The sequence below is a fragment of the Corvus cornix genome, chromosome 6 (genome assembly GCF_000738735.6).
Source record: "Corvus cornix cornix isolate S_Up_H32 chromosome 6, ASM73873v5, whole genome shotgun sequence".
NCBI classification, from domain to species: Eukaryota; Metazoa; Chordata; class Aves; order Passeriformes; family Corvidae; genus Corvus; species Corvus cornix.
Genome location: NC_046336.1, coordinates 3,652,617 through 3,668,085, shown reverse-complemented (window position 1 = coordinate 3,668,085; position 15,469 = coordinate 3,652,617).

Below are 15,469 nucleotides of genomic sequence, written 5' to 3'. Positions count from 1 at the left end.
GATATTTGGAGAGGTGTGATGCCACCCCCACTTGGATTCAGGAATATTTTCAGGATGCATGGTGTGGATGGTCAAAGGTATGAAACCATCAGCTCTCAGCTCAGGAGGGAACATCCCTCCAGCTGCACCTGGCAGGGAATGCCTGGGAGTGAGGGAGGGATGCCCCCCCTGCACATCAAAGGGGCATCTCACACCTCACTTCCCACCTCTTGCTGGAATCTGGCCGTGCCCCCTTCCTTTGGCATGTTGGGGTTTTAGTGGCTTCAAGGTTTTTCTCTACTGATCATTCAGATTGATTTCACAGGGCCTTAAAATGCTCACAGAAAATGCAATTTCCAGTTCCTCTACGTTCCACTGCAAGTGAAATTGCTTGCAGCACACTGGCCAATGAAAGACAGATTTTGTTTAATTAGACCAATTTTATGATGCATTTTATGTAAAAAAGTCCCTCATTTTTATTTGGCATGCACCATTTACTGTTACACTGATCTTGCAAGAAATAAGCAGAGTTTGCAAGACCTCAGAATTTTAATTGTCTGTTTTTCTATAATCAGGACTATCCCAAATAATTAAAAATCCAGGGACAAAAGATACAAAAAAATGAAGGAATATCACATTGTAAAACAAAATAAAATAAAATAAATAAAATAAAATAAAATAAAGTACCAGCAGATATTTTAGCTGTAATTTGCTCTTTTTCCTTTGGAGCTATTAGTCTCTGCAAAGCTGAACCATCGTGCTAATAAGTTTCTGGGAGAGGACGTGGCAAATCTGACATGAAAAAGGCTGCAGGATCATTTGCCTACCAAAAGGAAAAAAAAAAAACCTTTTAAAAAAGGGTGCTTAAAATAATTTGTTTTTAAAAAAAGCCACAGGAAAGTCAGACCTGCCCTCAATGAGGTTTGACTGAAATCTATTTATGGAATTTCCATAAGATTTTGTTCGGGTTGCAGAAATTTCATGGCAGGGAGTTACTGCTCCTTTCAAATTCCAGCCTTCTTAACAATCCCAAGTTATTAAACTTCCAGAAGGAACAGGCTTTCACTTATTTTTACATCTTGCACTCTTTGAGCTTGACAAAGATGAAACCATAAGGAAAATTACAAACTGCAGGTATAAAACTCACCGACATCACTAAAGCATTATATTTTTATAAGATAAAATATAATTGGGACATTTATTCTTTTCTAGGATCTTAAATTGCCTACAGATCTTTTTTTTTGTTTTGTTTAATATAAAAGGAAATTAAGTTATACCTTGAGTAAAAAAGCATTTGGCTGTGGGACAGAACACAGTCAGTGTTAGGAGATCAACATTTAGAGTAGAAGGAGAGTATTAATTATCCTGCCATTGAAAAAACTTGTTTTGAAAACCCAGTATGGAAACAACTGATCTTGAGGAGCATCAAAGGAACCAGGAAAATATGAAAATAATTAAAATTTTGATGAGCATAACTGGGAATTTTGCATTCTTCTGCTTTAATCTGTATTTAATCCATTTACTCTGAAAGGCTCCTTCATGTGGTCTTCCTGCCAACTTCAATCTCTTAATGCAACTCCTACAACTACTTTATTGCTTTCATTTCAGGGCCATATGAAACCCAGTGATCTGAGCCCGTTAAGATTTATAGGTGTCTTCCTAGAAGTCTTCAGAGATGTGCATTTTTTGGTAAAATATTAAACAGTTGTCACTTCCACTTCCAGTAAAATGATTTGTGCTTCCAGAGTATATTTCAATTTTCACAACAGAGGCTTATTTTGGCTCTTGAGTTTTGAATACAACATGCCAGAAACCCTGTGTTTTCATAATACTAATTAAAAAAAACATACATTTTAAACATTTTTCAGCAACCGAGTGTGAAATGTTGAAGGAATCTGTTAACATATTGATTGCTTTGAGCAGTGCTTTAAATTAGCTTTCTGTTCCTCTCCATATGGTTTTCCATTAAATTTAAATAAATTAAAGTTCAATTATCTGGAAGAGAGGTACAGAGTCCTCCCCAGGTTGATGGATGAATTACCACTCGACCCTCCCTGCCAGGAATTCATCAGGACGCTGCCTTTGGGTATTGTGGACCTTACACCTTCTCTTTCAGGCAAGATTTCAGCACAGGTGCCAAGCACACCTTCAGAAATAGCCCTGAAACTGGAAATTTCTTTCTCTCTGCACTATTATGTGAGTCATGCCTGTGAGGAAAAAAAGAATCAAAAACCAAACCCAGAAGTTCATCAGCTGGAGAGGCTCCGTGTTGGCAACCACAACAGGTTCCAGCCTGCAGAGATGCAGCAGACGTAAACAGGAGGATATGGCACAGATGGCGTCTTTCCTTCTGAAAAATTAAAAAATAAAATAAAATTTAGCTTGTATCTGCCTTTTGCATGCTCAGCATGCAGAGGAGCGGGAAGAAGGGAGAACAGCATCCTAAGTATTCACAGAGTTGGGCCAAAAATAATTTATTCCTGTCCAGTGGAGGTTTGGAGAATCCCAAACTGGTTTGGGTTGGAGGGACCTTAAAGCTCATCCAGTCCCACCCCTGCCATGGGCAGGGACACCTTCCACTGTCCCAGGCTGCTCCAAGCCCCGTCCAACCTGGCCTTGGACACTGCCAGGGATCCAGGGACAGCCCCAGCTGCTCTGGGCACCCTGTGCCAGGGCCTCACCTCACTGTCAGAAACTTCTTCCTTATATCTAATTTAATCAGTCCTCTTTCAGGTTAATAAGTGGAAGTATAGTAACTTAAAAGAAAATAAAAGTATATGTGGAGAAGGTGTTTTGTGAGCACTTCAGGACATCTGGAGGACACAGAGTGAGCCTGGGATGTTCTCTTTCAAAACTTGGTCTGTCCCCTCTTTGGCCCACATTCTTCCCCATCCCCCCAGGTCCAGTCCATGGCAGAACCACCCTGGCTCCAGCCTGAGGGAATTGTGAGGAGCTGTTTGAGCTTGTGGAGAAAGACAGAAACACCACTCAGGATCTGCTGCTCTCATTCTCATTTTCTCTCTTATGAAGGAGACCATAAAACATCCATCTTAGACCTTCTGTCAGTAGCAGAGATGATCCCAGAAGGCAAAACCTCCTCATTATAGTTTCTGCCTCGAAAATCTCACCTCAGATAAAATTGCAGCTGTGAAGGGCATTATCAGAACCAAGAATAACTCAATGGAAACGTGATCTGTGAGAAACACTGCCCCGAGGAGCTGGGGAACAAACCCTGCTTGCAGCAGACTGGGCACCCAGGGTGGTGGTGAGCCCTGAGGCTGCTGGAGTGGCTACTGGGACATGCTGGGATGGAGCTGGGCCATGCTGGGATGGAGCTGGGCCACACTGCCTACTTCGTGTAATAGGAAAGGGCAAGCTAGAAGGGCTTGGCTCTCTTTTGAAATGATGAGAAAAGCCACAAAAATAGCAGCAAAACAGGCCTGGCAGTAATTTTAACTTAGTGGTTACCTCTGTGGTATAGCTCTGTGGTTATATAAAATAAAAAGGAGAAAATGGGATTTTTACACACTCTTGTGTACCTGTGGAACAACGGGAGTGAGGCACGTTCTCCCTGTACGGAGATTTTGTAGACACAGTCACACCCCTACTGCTCACATCTGGCCTATCGCTCCATTTTTTACAAATCACGGTGTATCAACCCTTTGTATGAGCACAGTGACATTCCTGAGGGCACACAGAGGTGCAGTCTCCTCACCCCCACACTCGTGAAATGTCCATTTCCCTCTTCCCCCTGCCTAAATTGGGACCCTCAAAAACTTCCCTCACCTCCACCTCCTCGAGCCTCACCTCCAGTGGCCCCAGCCTGGTTGCTCCTTTCACTGAGCGTGCCATTCATCCCCACCAGCCACTAACCCGCTCTACTGTGTGAAAATACATTAAATGACTGAATTATTTGTTTTCAAACAACTTGCTGTGCAATCGCTCGTTTGACAGGAGCCCTTGGTGCCTTGCAATTTGCTCTGCACATGTGGCAGCTCCCAGGGAGCCCTCAGCAGACAGGGGTCAGGGAACAAAACACCCCTTTTAGTGAGCCTTGGCATGCTCCCCCCCCCAAAAAACAACCATAGAGGCTCTTGTCTATTGTGTCAGGGCTCTGGAGTTGAGTAAGAGGGAAATTATTCCTAGTAATGGCCCTATCCACTTGATGCTCTCCTTTTTTTTAAAATTCCCAGAGTATGCATTTGTTTGAAGAGATAAGACAATCCGAGAGTTTTAAGCTGGTCTTTATAGGACTATTAAATCTCCCTATAGCACCATAAAAATTAATAAAAACAACTGCTGCTCTTCTACCAAAAAATAAACAGACCTGGTATTAAGGGGTTGTTTTTTTCAAGGTTCTGTTGCTGCTGCTGTTCCTGTACCAACAGGTACAAATGGTTTTTGTTCCCTGGGATCTGCCTCACTTGCAGGAATGGAGGAAAATGAGATAAATGACACTCAGCTTGGCCAAAACAGAGCTTTGCTATGTCTGTGGCACAACTGCTTCTGTGGAAGGTGTCCCTGATGACGGCAGGAGATGGAACAAGATGAGCTTTAAGGTCCCTTCCAACCTAAACCATTCTGGGATTCTGTCCATCACAGCTACACAGATTTAAGTTGTGAAGGTGATTTATTCAGCTGAAATCAATGAGGTGTTAATGTCAAAGAATCTTTCTTCAGCTGGGTTCACTCTTGTTCCCAAATATCCCTATTCCCTGCTTCTCCTGTGCCACGCAGCTCTATTTAAATTGGGTGGATGGCTGTGTGGAGATGGATGCTGCTCTTCTTGTGTACACCTGAAAATGAAATTTTCTATTCCTGTAATGTAGTGCTTAAAACCTAACTCAGTCATACAAAAACAGCTCGGAGGTAAGAGCTGCCTAAATCATGCATTGAAAATTCCTCATTACATTAGTGGGGGAAAAAAATCCTTTCACGTTACCTCTCTCAAGCTGCTTTAATCACTTTAAATCACTTTAAATGACTGTTATCAGTCATTTCATTTCCCTTCCTCCACTGAAACCTTACTGCTTTCTACTTCTGAGATGTTTTCAACCTGTGCTTGGAACAGAACTTACTCCCTCCAGTGTAATTTTCATTTTAACCTTCCCTCAATGGCCTAGAAATAATAGATTGCTAAGATTGCTTTAATAGATTGGAAATTTAAACCTTGTAGAGATAACCACCTGGATGATGTTACGACTCAATGGTAAGGCAAAGAATAACAAACCTTAAAAGTGACTGAACTAAGACTTATGTTTTAAGGCTGCTGCAATGCCGGGCATTGTTATGGCTCTGTAATTAAATAACATTCCCTGGTGTTATGGTTCCACTGCTATTCAAAATCCTCTGCTCTGGAGTTGCTTTCTTTAGTGGTAACTCAGAGGGAAGTGATTACTGATGGAGGAAAACAAATATTTTTAATATTCCCCCATTGTCTTCTCAACGGTCTTTTCTTCCCTGTGGTCTTCTTAAAGCACTTGGGTGCTCTCTCCATGAATTTCTGGACACTGGAGGAGCTTTCAGCTGAAATCTCCAAGTTAATTATTTGCCTTCATCATTTGGGGTGGTGAATGTAAACCATGGCAACCTGGTTAAAAATCCTGGCAGCCCAGGGAATAACCAGAAAGTCTTTGTGAGTGGTGGAAGCAATGGGGCTTTTCTCGCCTTTGTTGTATCCAAAAGTTTTCTATGGAATGTTTTCTGGAGAATTGCTGGTTTTAATTCATAACATCTCATGTGACCAGGTACCCACCCCTGCTGTCTATGGTAGGATCTTAGGAAGCTGATTGATTTTCACAGAATCCCAGACTGGTTTATGTTGGAAGGAACCTTAGAGCCCATCCAGTGCCAACCCCTGCCATGGGCAGGGACACCTTCCACTGTCCCAGGCTGCTCCAAGCCCCATCCAACCTGGCCTTGGGCATGGGATGGGCCATCCACAGCCTCTCTGGGCAACACGATGGCCTTCCAATGGGTTCTCTGTGGTGCAAAATACCTTCTAAAAATACTTGGTAATTTCAGGGCTTGTGCTGAGAACTTGTGGTGTTCAAACATTCCCTCAGCGTGTGATTTTCACTGCTGCAACCAACAGCTACAAAGGCCCAGCAACAGCTTCCCATACTCAGCACATAAATACAGAGTATTTATCTCCAAGCCATTTATTTTTAGCCCACTTTTCTCACATTCTAGCAGGGAGATGCTGCATTGTGCTCCCTGTGCTTTCCTTATTTATCAGGCCTGGAATCACAGAAAATATGGCTTCATTCAGTTTGTGTCCTCCTCCCATGTAAATGTTTTAGCATAAATAGACTGAAGTTTCTCTCCATTACCATGCAATATCTATGACAAACTCTTCCCAAGATTTTTCATCTCCAACAGCAGTTTTCAAATGTCGCTTTCCAACTCAGGGAAACAGCATTGGTCTAAAGAGAATTAAAGAAAGAAGTACACTTAATTTTAAATATATTTGCTTCAGGTTTTTCAAGAATCTACAAATTTGAGGTCAGTAGCAACTGTTTCTTCCAAACTTCCTCCCTGACACAAGATCAACAAACAACATTGCACTAATTAATCTCAAAGGAACTACCTGGGAAGCACAAACCAGTTGTGCACAGCTTTTAAAGCAATCACACTCATACCAGAACTGTTGTTTATCAGGGCGTGTTCCCACTTTCCCAGAGCTCTTCTCCATAGACCTCAAGTGCAAAAAATGTTCTCACTGCCATATTTGTTAATTTTGCACACAAAAAGAAACCCGGGTGAGGTTTTTTTTTCCTGACCCTGGAAGAGTCAGCAACCAGTGTAGGATGACTGAGAGCTGGGGCTTCCCAATCCCATCGGGATCCCATGCCATGGGTGCTTCCTGGGATTCTGAGCAGCTGCAGGGCTCACCCACGCAGGTGGGGATACAGCAGCTCCCCAGCAAATACTTGGGATGACTCAAATCAGCTTCCAAAACAAGCTGCTGTTGTGGGTTGACCTCGTCAGAAATAAACTCTGAGTGAGTGCGTTATGGATGTACCACGTGGCATTAACTCACCACAGATGTGACAGCAGGATGGGGATTCTGCAGCGAGTTTTCTGCACTCTGGACATTCTGAAGTTAATCAAAATGTCACCGAGATATTAATAGTGTGAATCACTCTTTTTTGAAGGTACTTTCAGTTTGGTGGGCTCAAATCCTTCCCTGTGCCACTGGATCCTGTTTGGGATTGGAGCTCACCAGACTGCTGGGCTGCTGTGGTGTGTCCAGGCATGGGCCCAAAAACCAGTCCTTGTGCCAACTCATCTTCCAGGCTGGAGAATAGCTGCCAACGCTTCTGGTGGTGGAAATGCTCCCCAGTTGTAAATTACAGAATCCCAGCAATCGGCACAGACAGATATGATGACATCTGCTTGACAAATCCAACGAGCCAGGTATCTCCTGCTTGACAACTTTACAAATGCTTTTGCAGCCTGCGATAATGGAAGGCTGTCAGTTAAAACTCTCCCACGTCTCTCACTCACGTCAAATACTTGACTTTATCATCAATAATAGGGAGTTAATTACTGTTCTGATATGATCTACTCCAGAGTTGCCCCAGAAATGTCACAGTTATTTAACTGATTGCCCTGGCTTGCCTCTACTCCTTGTAACATTTATTTTAACCTGGTCCTGAGCACACAAAAATCTAGCAGCAGTGTAAGTAGACTCTCCAGTAAGTAAACTCTAGTTCAAGTAAGAAAATATGATGTCTTGGAGCAGGATCCACCCACGCGCTGAGTTGATCTTGAAATACCATTCTCATCAAGTTCTGGCACGATGCAAGTCCCGGTACGATAGTTGCAGGATATCAGGCAGCAAGGCTACACAAACATTGGCAAGACTTCTCTTTTTCCTTCCACTCTGTTCACCTCAGACATAAAACTCGATGCCTCTCAGGCTGCAGTGGAATATTGGAAACACGGAGAAGGTAACTGAGCCTCCCATTGCGCTGCTCAGCCAGAGGAGAGAGGTGGAAGGGTTTCCTCTCTCATCTCCACTCTCCTGCTCCCTCCTCAGCTCCAGGGAATGCTGACCTGCTGCAGAGGCTGTTTTAAGGAGTCACAGGGGTCTGACATCAGTGGAATGTGCATCACCCAGTGACAGCAAGTCAACCCCGCTGGAGATGAGCTGTGCTCCCTCTAAATGCAGCGAGAACCCGGACAGTGAGGGCAGAGAGCAAAATTCAGTCTGGACCTGGAGCTGTGGACTTGTGGGCTCGTTGGGAAACCTGACATTAATTCCCACCTTGGATCTGCTGGCCCCTTTTGAGAAGTGCTGCTCTGTTGCTCAGCTTGGCCTAACTCCACCAATGCCCAGAGGAACCCTGCAATGCCGTGGGTGATCACAACGTTCCATCCCCATGATGTCATTTTTGGAAGTTGGAACTGGATGATCTTTAAAGTCCCTTCCAACTCAAGCCTGTCTATGACTCTGATTTTACAAGATGCAAGATTTTCTTTTGAGAAAAGAGCCTGGTTTGCATTTGAGAGGGCTGGCAGCAATGGAGCTATTGATCTTCCTTCCCTAAATACATTGTTCTTGTGATTTAAATGAAATATGTGAACTGCATTCAAAAGACTTCTCTGCTTCTACAGTGTGTCAAAGCTTGCCCTCGTACATCAGTGGATGTTAAATCATCATATTCTCATTTATATGTAAACTCCAAGATGTTGATGGAGTCAAGTACTGTTATGTGTGTGTGTTTGAGGATCTAATTTTATGCTGTGTATTATTTTATAGTTATCAGGCTGAGCTCTGCTGACTTGATTCTACTGCCTTCAAAAGAGAGCAGTGGAAGAAGAATGGGTTTTGCAGTTGTTTGATGGGTGGAATTAAAATGTCCTGCCCAAACCAAAACTTCATATGGGCTATTTGTAAATTTTTGCCTCGTTTACTTTCAATAACAATGTAGCCTGTTTTTTATACAGGAAATTCTTTCAGAGCAAAAACCAACACACATTTTTATTGCAATGTTGGGTTTGAAATCAGCTGAGCTTTGTTCCCAAACAAGCAAATCTGTAGGTAATTTGATTTAAAATTAGCAAGCAATAAACCTGGTTTTTTGATCAGAACTATTTTTGCGTGGGTGATCCCGCCATGCAGACAAGCAGTGATTTGTCCTCAAGTCTGTTCTTGCAGGGGCAGTAAACAGTCCTCCTACCCACAGGGGTGAGCCAAATCAGCTGAAGACTTGTGAAATGTAACCTTTTCCCATCATTTGGTGGTTCAAGAAGCCTGGGAAGTTTTGTTTCTCTGTCCAGAGGCAGAAAGCAGAGCTCTCACAGGTGCCACAATACAGGGCAGTGCCAGGGGGATCCTACACACCTGGATTTGCTTCTGGGTACACACTTATTATGAGGCACATCCCTGACCAAGACACTTTGTACCCACAAAAACCAGCAAAAAGAGGAGGAAAACCTTTGGCTGGGATGCAAATCAGAGATTCATCTCTTTTCTCCACTGATTTTTTCCCAAATTTTCTACGCAGAGCTACAGCTTTTCTGCTAACCCTTCTTTCCGTCTGTCTGGGTTGGAATCAGTGCCTGGTACACAGGGTGGGAACTGATCCACAAAGGCTAAAGCTGCTGGGGATCTTCACAGATCAAATCTCCAAAAGCTCTCAGTGTTTTGGTTTAAAGCTCTACAAAACTCTTTGTGGGTCACCTGGAGAAGAATATGTGAGTGCAGAATTAGCAGCTCTTGCACTTAATTTGTCAGAGGTGCAGATGCAGCTTCACCACCAGTGCTTCAGTGCTCCATGTCACAACTTCAAGGGCCAGGCCAGGAGCTGCTGGTGATTTATGTCACTGGGACTGCCTCAAGCAATAAGATTTGGATAGCTTCCAGCACCTGTGTGGGTGAGGAGTCAGGGATTGAGGAGCTTCTTCCCCTGCCTACACAGATTTAAAGACGGAAGGCTAATTTTGTGACACCACATTCCGGTGGTGGATTTTTATATAATCTCATTTTTCAACTGAGATGGAAAGCCTTCCTCTTCAGATAAATCCACTTCAGTTAAGTGAAGCTGGAAGCCTTTCTCTTCTCCCTGATTTTAATACCTCTAATTTATCAGTTGTAGATTTGTATCTAAGTCCCACTGTAGCTTCTCTATGGTCCAGACAAAATTTAAATGTTGAAAACTTGCTGCATGCTGTCTTTCAAAAGAACAGATTTTAGCTTAGAAGATTTGGGGTTTGGATGTTTAAAACATGATTCTTTCTTATTTTGAAGACAACATGTCTGGCTTGTGGAGACTCCCACCTCTTCCTGGGTTGCTTGCTCTGGGACAGCTGGAAGATGTGAGCGGCTGCCACGCACAGTGAGTGTGAAAAACATGCACAATCCTTTTGTCTTCTTGGTGAGTCATTCCAGCCTTCTTGTCTCTCCCTTCCTGTATCCCAGAAAAATAGGAGAAGGCTGGGTTCCAACCAGACAAGCAGCAGCCAGTGCTGGTAATGACAGGGCAGGTAGGCAGGCTCATCATGTCCATGGTCATGTGTGTGTCAGGTTAGGAAACGGGACCCGCTGAAATCGAGCACAGGAAAGAGGGAAAAGATCTTGAGATCTCAAAGTGAGGGCTGGGATTCCCCATCCAGAAGTGGTTAGCAAAGAAAATGTAATTGCAAGTTGAAACGCTCTTGGTTTTGCTGCTGTTTATAGCAGCCTAAGTTCTGGATGTTTGTTTTAAGATGCTGTCCCTGTGGCAGGGAACGATTAATCCATTCCAGTTGCTGTGGATAAGGAGCTGTTGTCAAAGCCAGAAATGCTGTGCAATCCTGTCAGAGACTGAAATATTATAGTTTATGACTTAAACATTTTCTTGAAGGGCTTCTAAAACTGTATTACAAAAGCTGCAGAGAAGACTGCCACACCCTGAATGGGGTCCTGACTGAGGCCTGACACTGAAGATAAGATGAAGTAACAACTCAGGGCTGGGGATGTTCACAAAGCACAGGCTTAACACCTCCGAGGTGGAGACCACAGCCCCAGGGCTATCAGCTGCCAGGCTCAAACAGACCCTCCACCAAAGGGTGGAGGGAGGAGAGGCTCTGGCTATCTTGGAAAAGCATCTGGTCAGAGGCACAGTGACTGCCCATCCTCCCCTGTGCAGAGGAGCCCAGCTGAGAGGCCCTCACCGAGGGGGAGAAGCTTATCCACAGCAGAAGGGGTGACATGGCCCATCACAGGGGCCCCCCAAAGGATCCCCAGACCCAGCACCAGAGCACCAGAGATGATGCAACAGACGCTCAGTGTTGCAAGGGACAGTGTGTCAAGCCAGCCCCTGCAAGGGGAGACACGTGGGCGTTCCCACCTGGCCCACAGCGTGTATTAATCCATGGAATTCTGCACTCTTTGGCATGTGGTGGCATGGCATAGCGTGTGGTGGTGTGGCCATGGCAGTGACCGGGGACCCTCACCACCAGCAGGGCAGATGGAGGGGAGCAACGAGACGTCATTGGGACCCTTGGATGGGTGATGGGCTTCCACCTAACCCCTGTCACCTCTCCCTGTTCCCCCACCCCCCACGCACACTTCTATTTCTTTCTTTCTTTCTTTTCTCTTTCCTTCTCTTTGCCTCTCTACTATTAAATAAAGCACATCAATTTTTTGACATCAACATTTAATCTTGTTTGGTTTTAATCTCGTTTCTGGGAATATTTTGAACCTTCCAAGTTCTTTCTGGTTTATGCACAGAGACTTAGCTTTCTTTGCTTTTCTGGGTTTAAACCAGATCGTAACAAATCCCCACAGTCCTTCTGGGTTTGCTGGAGGAACATCTCCAGCACCAGCCAAGCCAGTTATCACATCCTGTTCATAGTTATCCTATCCATGTTCATCTTTTTCCACAGAATCACAGAATCATGGAGTAGTTTGGGTTGGAAGGGACAAGAAAGCCCAACGAGTTCCAATCTTCCTTTAGACCAGGCCCCATGGGATTTCTTCCTTGATGGGTTCTTGGGATCTCCAGGTGCATAAATGTTTTACCTCAGCCTCCACAGTGGCTGCCAAAAGTGGTTCCTGGTGGTGGCACAGGGTCCCACAGGGGTGGCACTGGCACAGGGCAAGGCTGGGAGCACCTGGGAGGGAAAAAAGTCCTGCCTCCACCTGAGATAAGGCAGTGCCAGTGATTTCACAGCCTCTGGAGGGATTTAAAAGATGTGTGGATGTGAGGACATGGGCTGGCAGTGGCCTTGGCAGTGCTGGGTTAATCGTTCACAACGATCCCAGAGGTCTTTCCCAAACTAAACAACTCCCTGATTGTGCACAGACTTCTCAGAACTGTCACCACACTGAATGATGTTGTGAATGCCTGTGGGAAGCAGCTCTCCTGCTCATGCACCCTTCAGTGGGTTTTATGCCAAGAAGTGCTTTCTGCTCCTGAACAATTCTTCGCACAGCGCATCACATCTTCTGTACCCCACCTTGGGCAATGTCAGCCCATGCTATCCCTCACCTTAATTCTTCTCACTCAGCAGCAAGCCCAGGTGTTGGATCACACCCAACTTTTGCTACATTTCTCTCTTGTTCAACCTTTCTGAACCCCCCAGCTCATTCAAAAGGCATTATTTTTAAGTATGGCCATTTTACACTTGTAAATGCTCTTAGAAATGCTGCTTCCCGGAGTTTGATATTTTGTTTTTGAATCTGCCTCCCAGTATCAGATTCCCTCAGCTGAACCACCCCCCAGCTTCTTATTCAGGGTGACTCCACAACCTGAAGTGTTTTCTAAAGGCTGATTACTCTCCTGGTTTATTTTGTTGACATGGATAGAATTTCCTGCCTTGCTAATGAGAGTCTTTGACTCAGTCCACTTGGGCTACAGTAATCCCAGGTAAAAACCAAACCAAAACAAAAACAGCCAAGAAGAATTAAGCAGTTAGGGGAGACTGTGAGTGAATAACACAATTCTGAAGCAAATCCACCTCCTGAGCCCTGCCCCTTGGCTTTATGTGCATAGGGATGAGCTGACACAGGAGGTGCATCTCTACTGAAGTGCGTGACTGCTCCTCCACGCAGCTTCAAACAGAAACCCCACTTTCCCCTCATACAACTCAAACCTGCATCTGCTGGTTTGGCACTGATCCTCATTTGTACTCCCAGCTTTCTGGAGACAGCAGGGCTGGGAGCTGTGCTCACCCCCAAGCAGGGCTCCACGCTTCTGAGTTCTCCACCAAGACTTGAACTTTCCCACGCAGGACCTCAAAACTTTCCCCTCTCCATTCATCAGCTCTTCATCTGCAGAGGGAATCAGCTGACTACAAATTGAATTAAAAAAAAAAATTAAGTCACTTTCAGGTTACTCACAGAGAGAAACAAAGCTGAGAAATGACAAGCTACTTGAGGGAATTTGTCAAAAAGGAAACATCTTCCTGTTTTCTCGGCTCTCCGACATCACTGGGAGATGGGATCTTGCATCTCTAATTGGCCATAACTTTTTCTTCTTGTAGAAAATGGGGTATTTAATGCAATGCTCATTTTTTTCCCTGAAAATCTTCTTAGGGACATAGAAATGGATGTTAATGTATGCAAGTCCATTACTGAGTATGGTAATGAAGAAGTCATGGCCAATGGTGAAGCTTAGATTAAGCACGCTTCAGAAAACAAACACAACTCCTCCAGAATTCCTATTCAACATTGGTAATGGAATAAAACTCCTAATAAAGTGTTTTCCCCGAGAAGTAATAAATTCTGGAAACATGACTGTATTTACTTAGACCTTTTGTAATGAAAACGTTTTTCTCAGGCAGGAAAACTGCTCTTTATGGGAAAATTCAGTAAATACAATTATGCAACTGTTTTCCTGAGGATTTTACAAACCTGTGCTGCTGCAAATGCTCAGCAGACCAGTCCAGCAGAGCCCAGTGCATGTGGAACTCGGAGAAAACATTTCTCAAGCATTGAAAACACATATGTACTTTTCTCTTTCTGTATCTCATTTATAAAATCAAAAACTCCCCCAAACCCTCAGTAGAGATCTGAAAAAACCTGATTCATTTTTCACCTGAAGCGACTTTGTTCATGCCATAAATCTTCTGAAATGAAATGCAGCAAATCTCCACTTGCAACTTCTTGAGAAATGCTTTTTCTTAAAAGCATTAAAAATAAAAATGCCATTATTTATTTATTTATTTATTTGTGGGAAGGGAAATAAATGGATTCAAATTTATGATTTAATCTAGGAAATATGCATCAAGTATCATTAGGATTGATTTTTTTTAAGTAGATGCTGACCACACAAATGCTGTTATTGCCAATGGAATTAACAGGGAGCTCACACACACCCCAGAGCTGATGTGAGATGTTTTACTGGTGTGTGTTGGAGTCACACTTTAACTGAAATACTCACTGCTAAGTTTCAGTGGGTTTTTACTCCCATTTTTACATTCCCTGGGGTGTTTCAGGAGGCTCCGAAGGCACAAATCACCCCAGGCTACCCTCACAAGGATGCTCAGGCAACTCTGCTCGGTCTCGAAGCAGTGCTGAGTTTTGCTCAGGGAAATGCCAATCTTTCTGTGCTTCTTGGGATAACAGGAGCCCTCCCAGTACTCCCAGTGCTGGATTCCCTGCTGTGCTCTGGCCAGGGATGCTGAGCAGCACACACAGAGCTGACAGCTCTGCCTCAAGCCAAGTTTAGGGCTGCATTGCTTTACCAGCACTGTGCAAAGCAGCTGGAGAGCACCAGCGGCTTTGATCCCAAACTATAGAAGAAATCCTGATTATTGAGCTGCTGTGATCCCAGGCGATCAGATATTGCTGCAAATGCAAAAGAAAGCACCTCTCAAGGAGGCTCTGCCCTTCCTCCTCCAGCACAGAATGAGTTTCAGAGGAATCAAAGCTCAGCAATCGCATTTGCACAGCAAATAAAAGGAGCAGCCCCCTTGGCTGTCCTGTCAGCTCCAAAGGCTTGGCAGGATTTGTCACTACATCCCTGAGCTCCAGGCCACAAAAGCGGGGGATCAAAGCTCAGGCAATCTGGGAAGGCATCAGCCCTGGCTGCCAGGACTCACAGGGTGGGGTTTGGAAGGGCTCTGAGGCTGTGACAGCCAAGGAGTGATGCTGGAGCCCCCCTACACTCCTTACTGGGAGCTCTGGGTGCAGCTGCTGTCACCTGTCCCATGGTTTCGATCCATTCAACCCCAAAAGCACATTTTAAATGAGGATAAACAACGTGGCAAATGACATCTCTGTAGGATGTGCTGCTTGTATTTCCCCTGGTAAGTTTGTGCTTCACCACATCATAAAAAAAAAAAAGAGGGGAAAGAGTTATTTGGGTTTTGTGGCTTTTGGATAGGTAAGTTTTAAAATACTACACAAACATTAAATCATTTTGTTTGGGTTTTCTAGTGCAAAACCAAAGCCAAATAAGATAAATCAAGAGCAAATACTTTCTGGGGCAAAGATGGGCTGGAATGGTGATACACAGTGTAACTCCTGTTAAAACTTTGTCTGACAACATGGTTT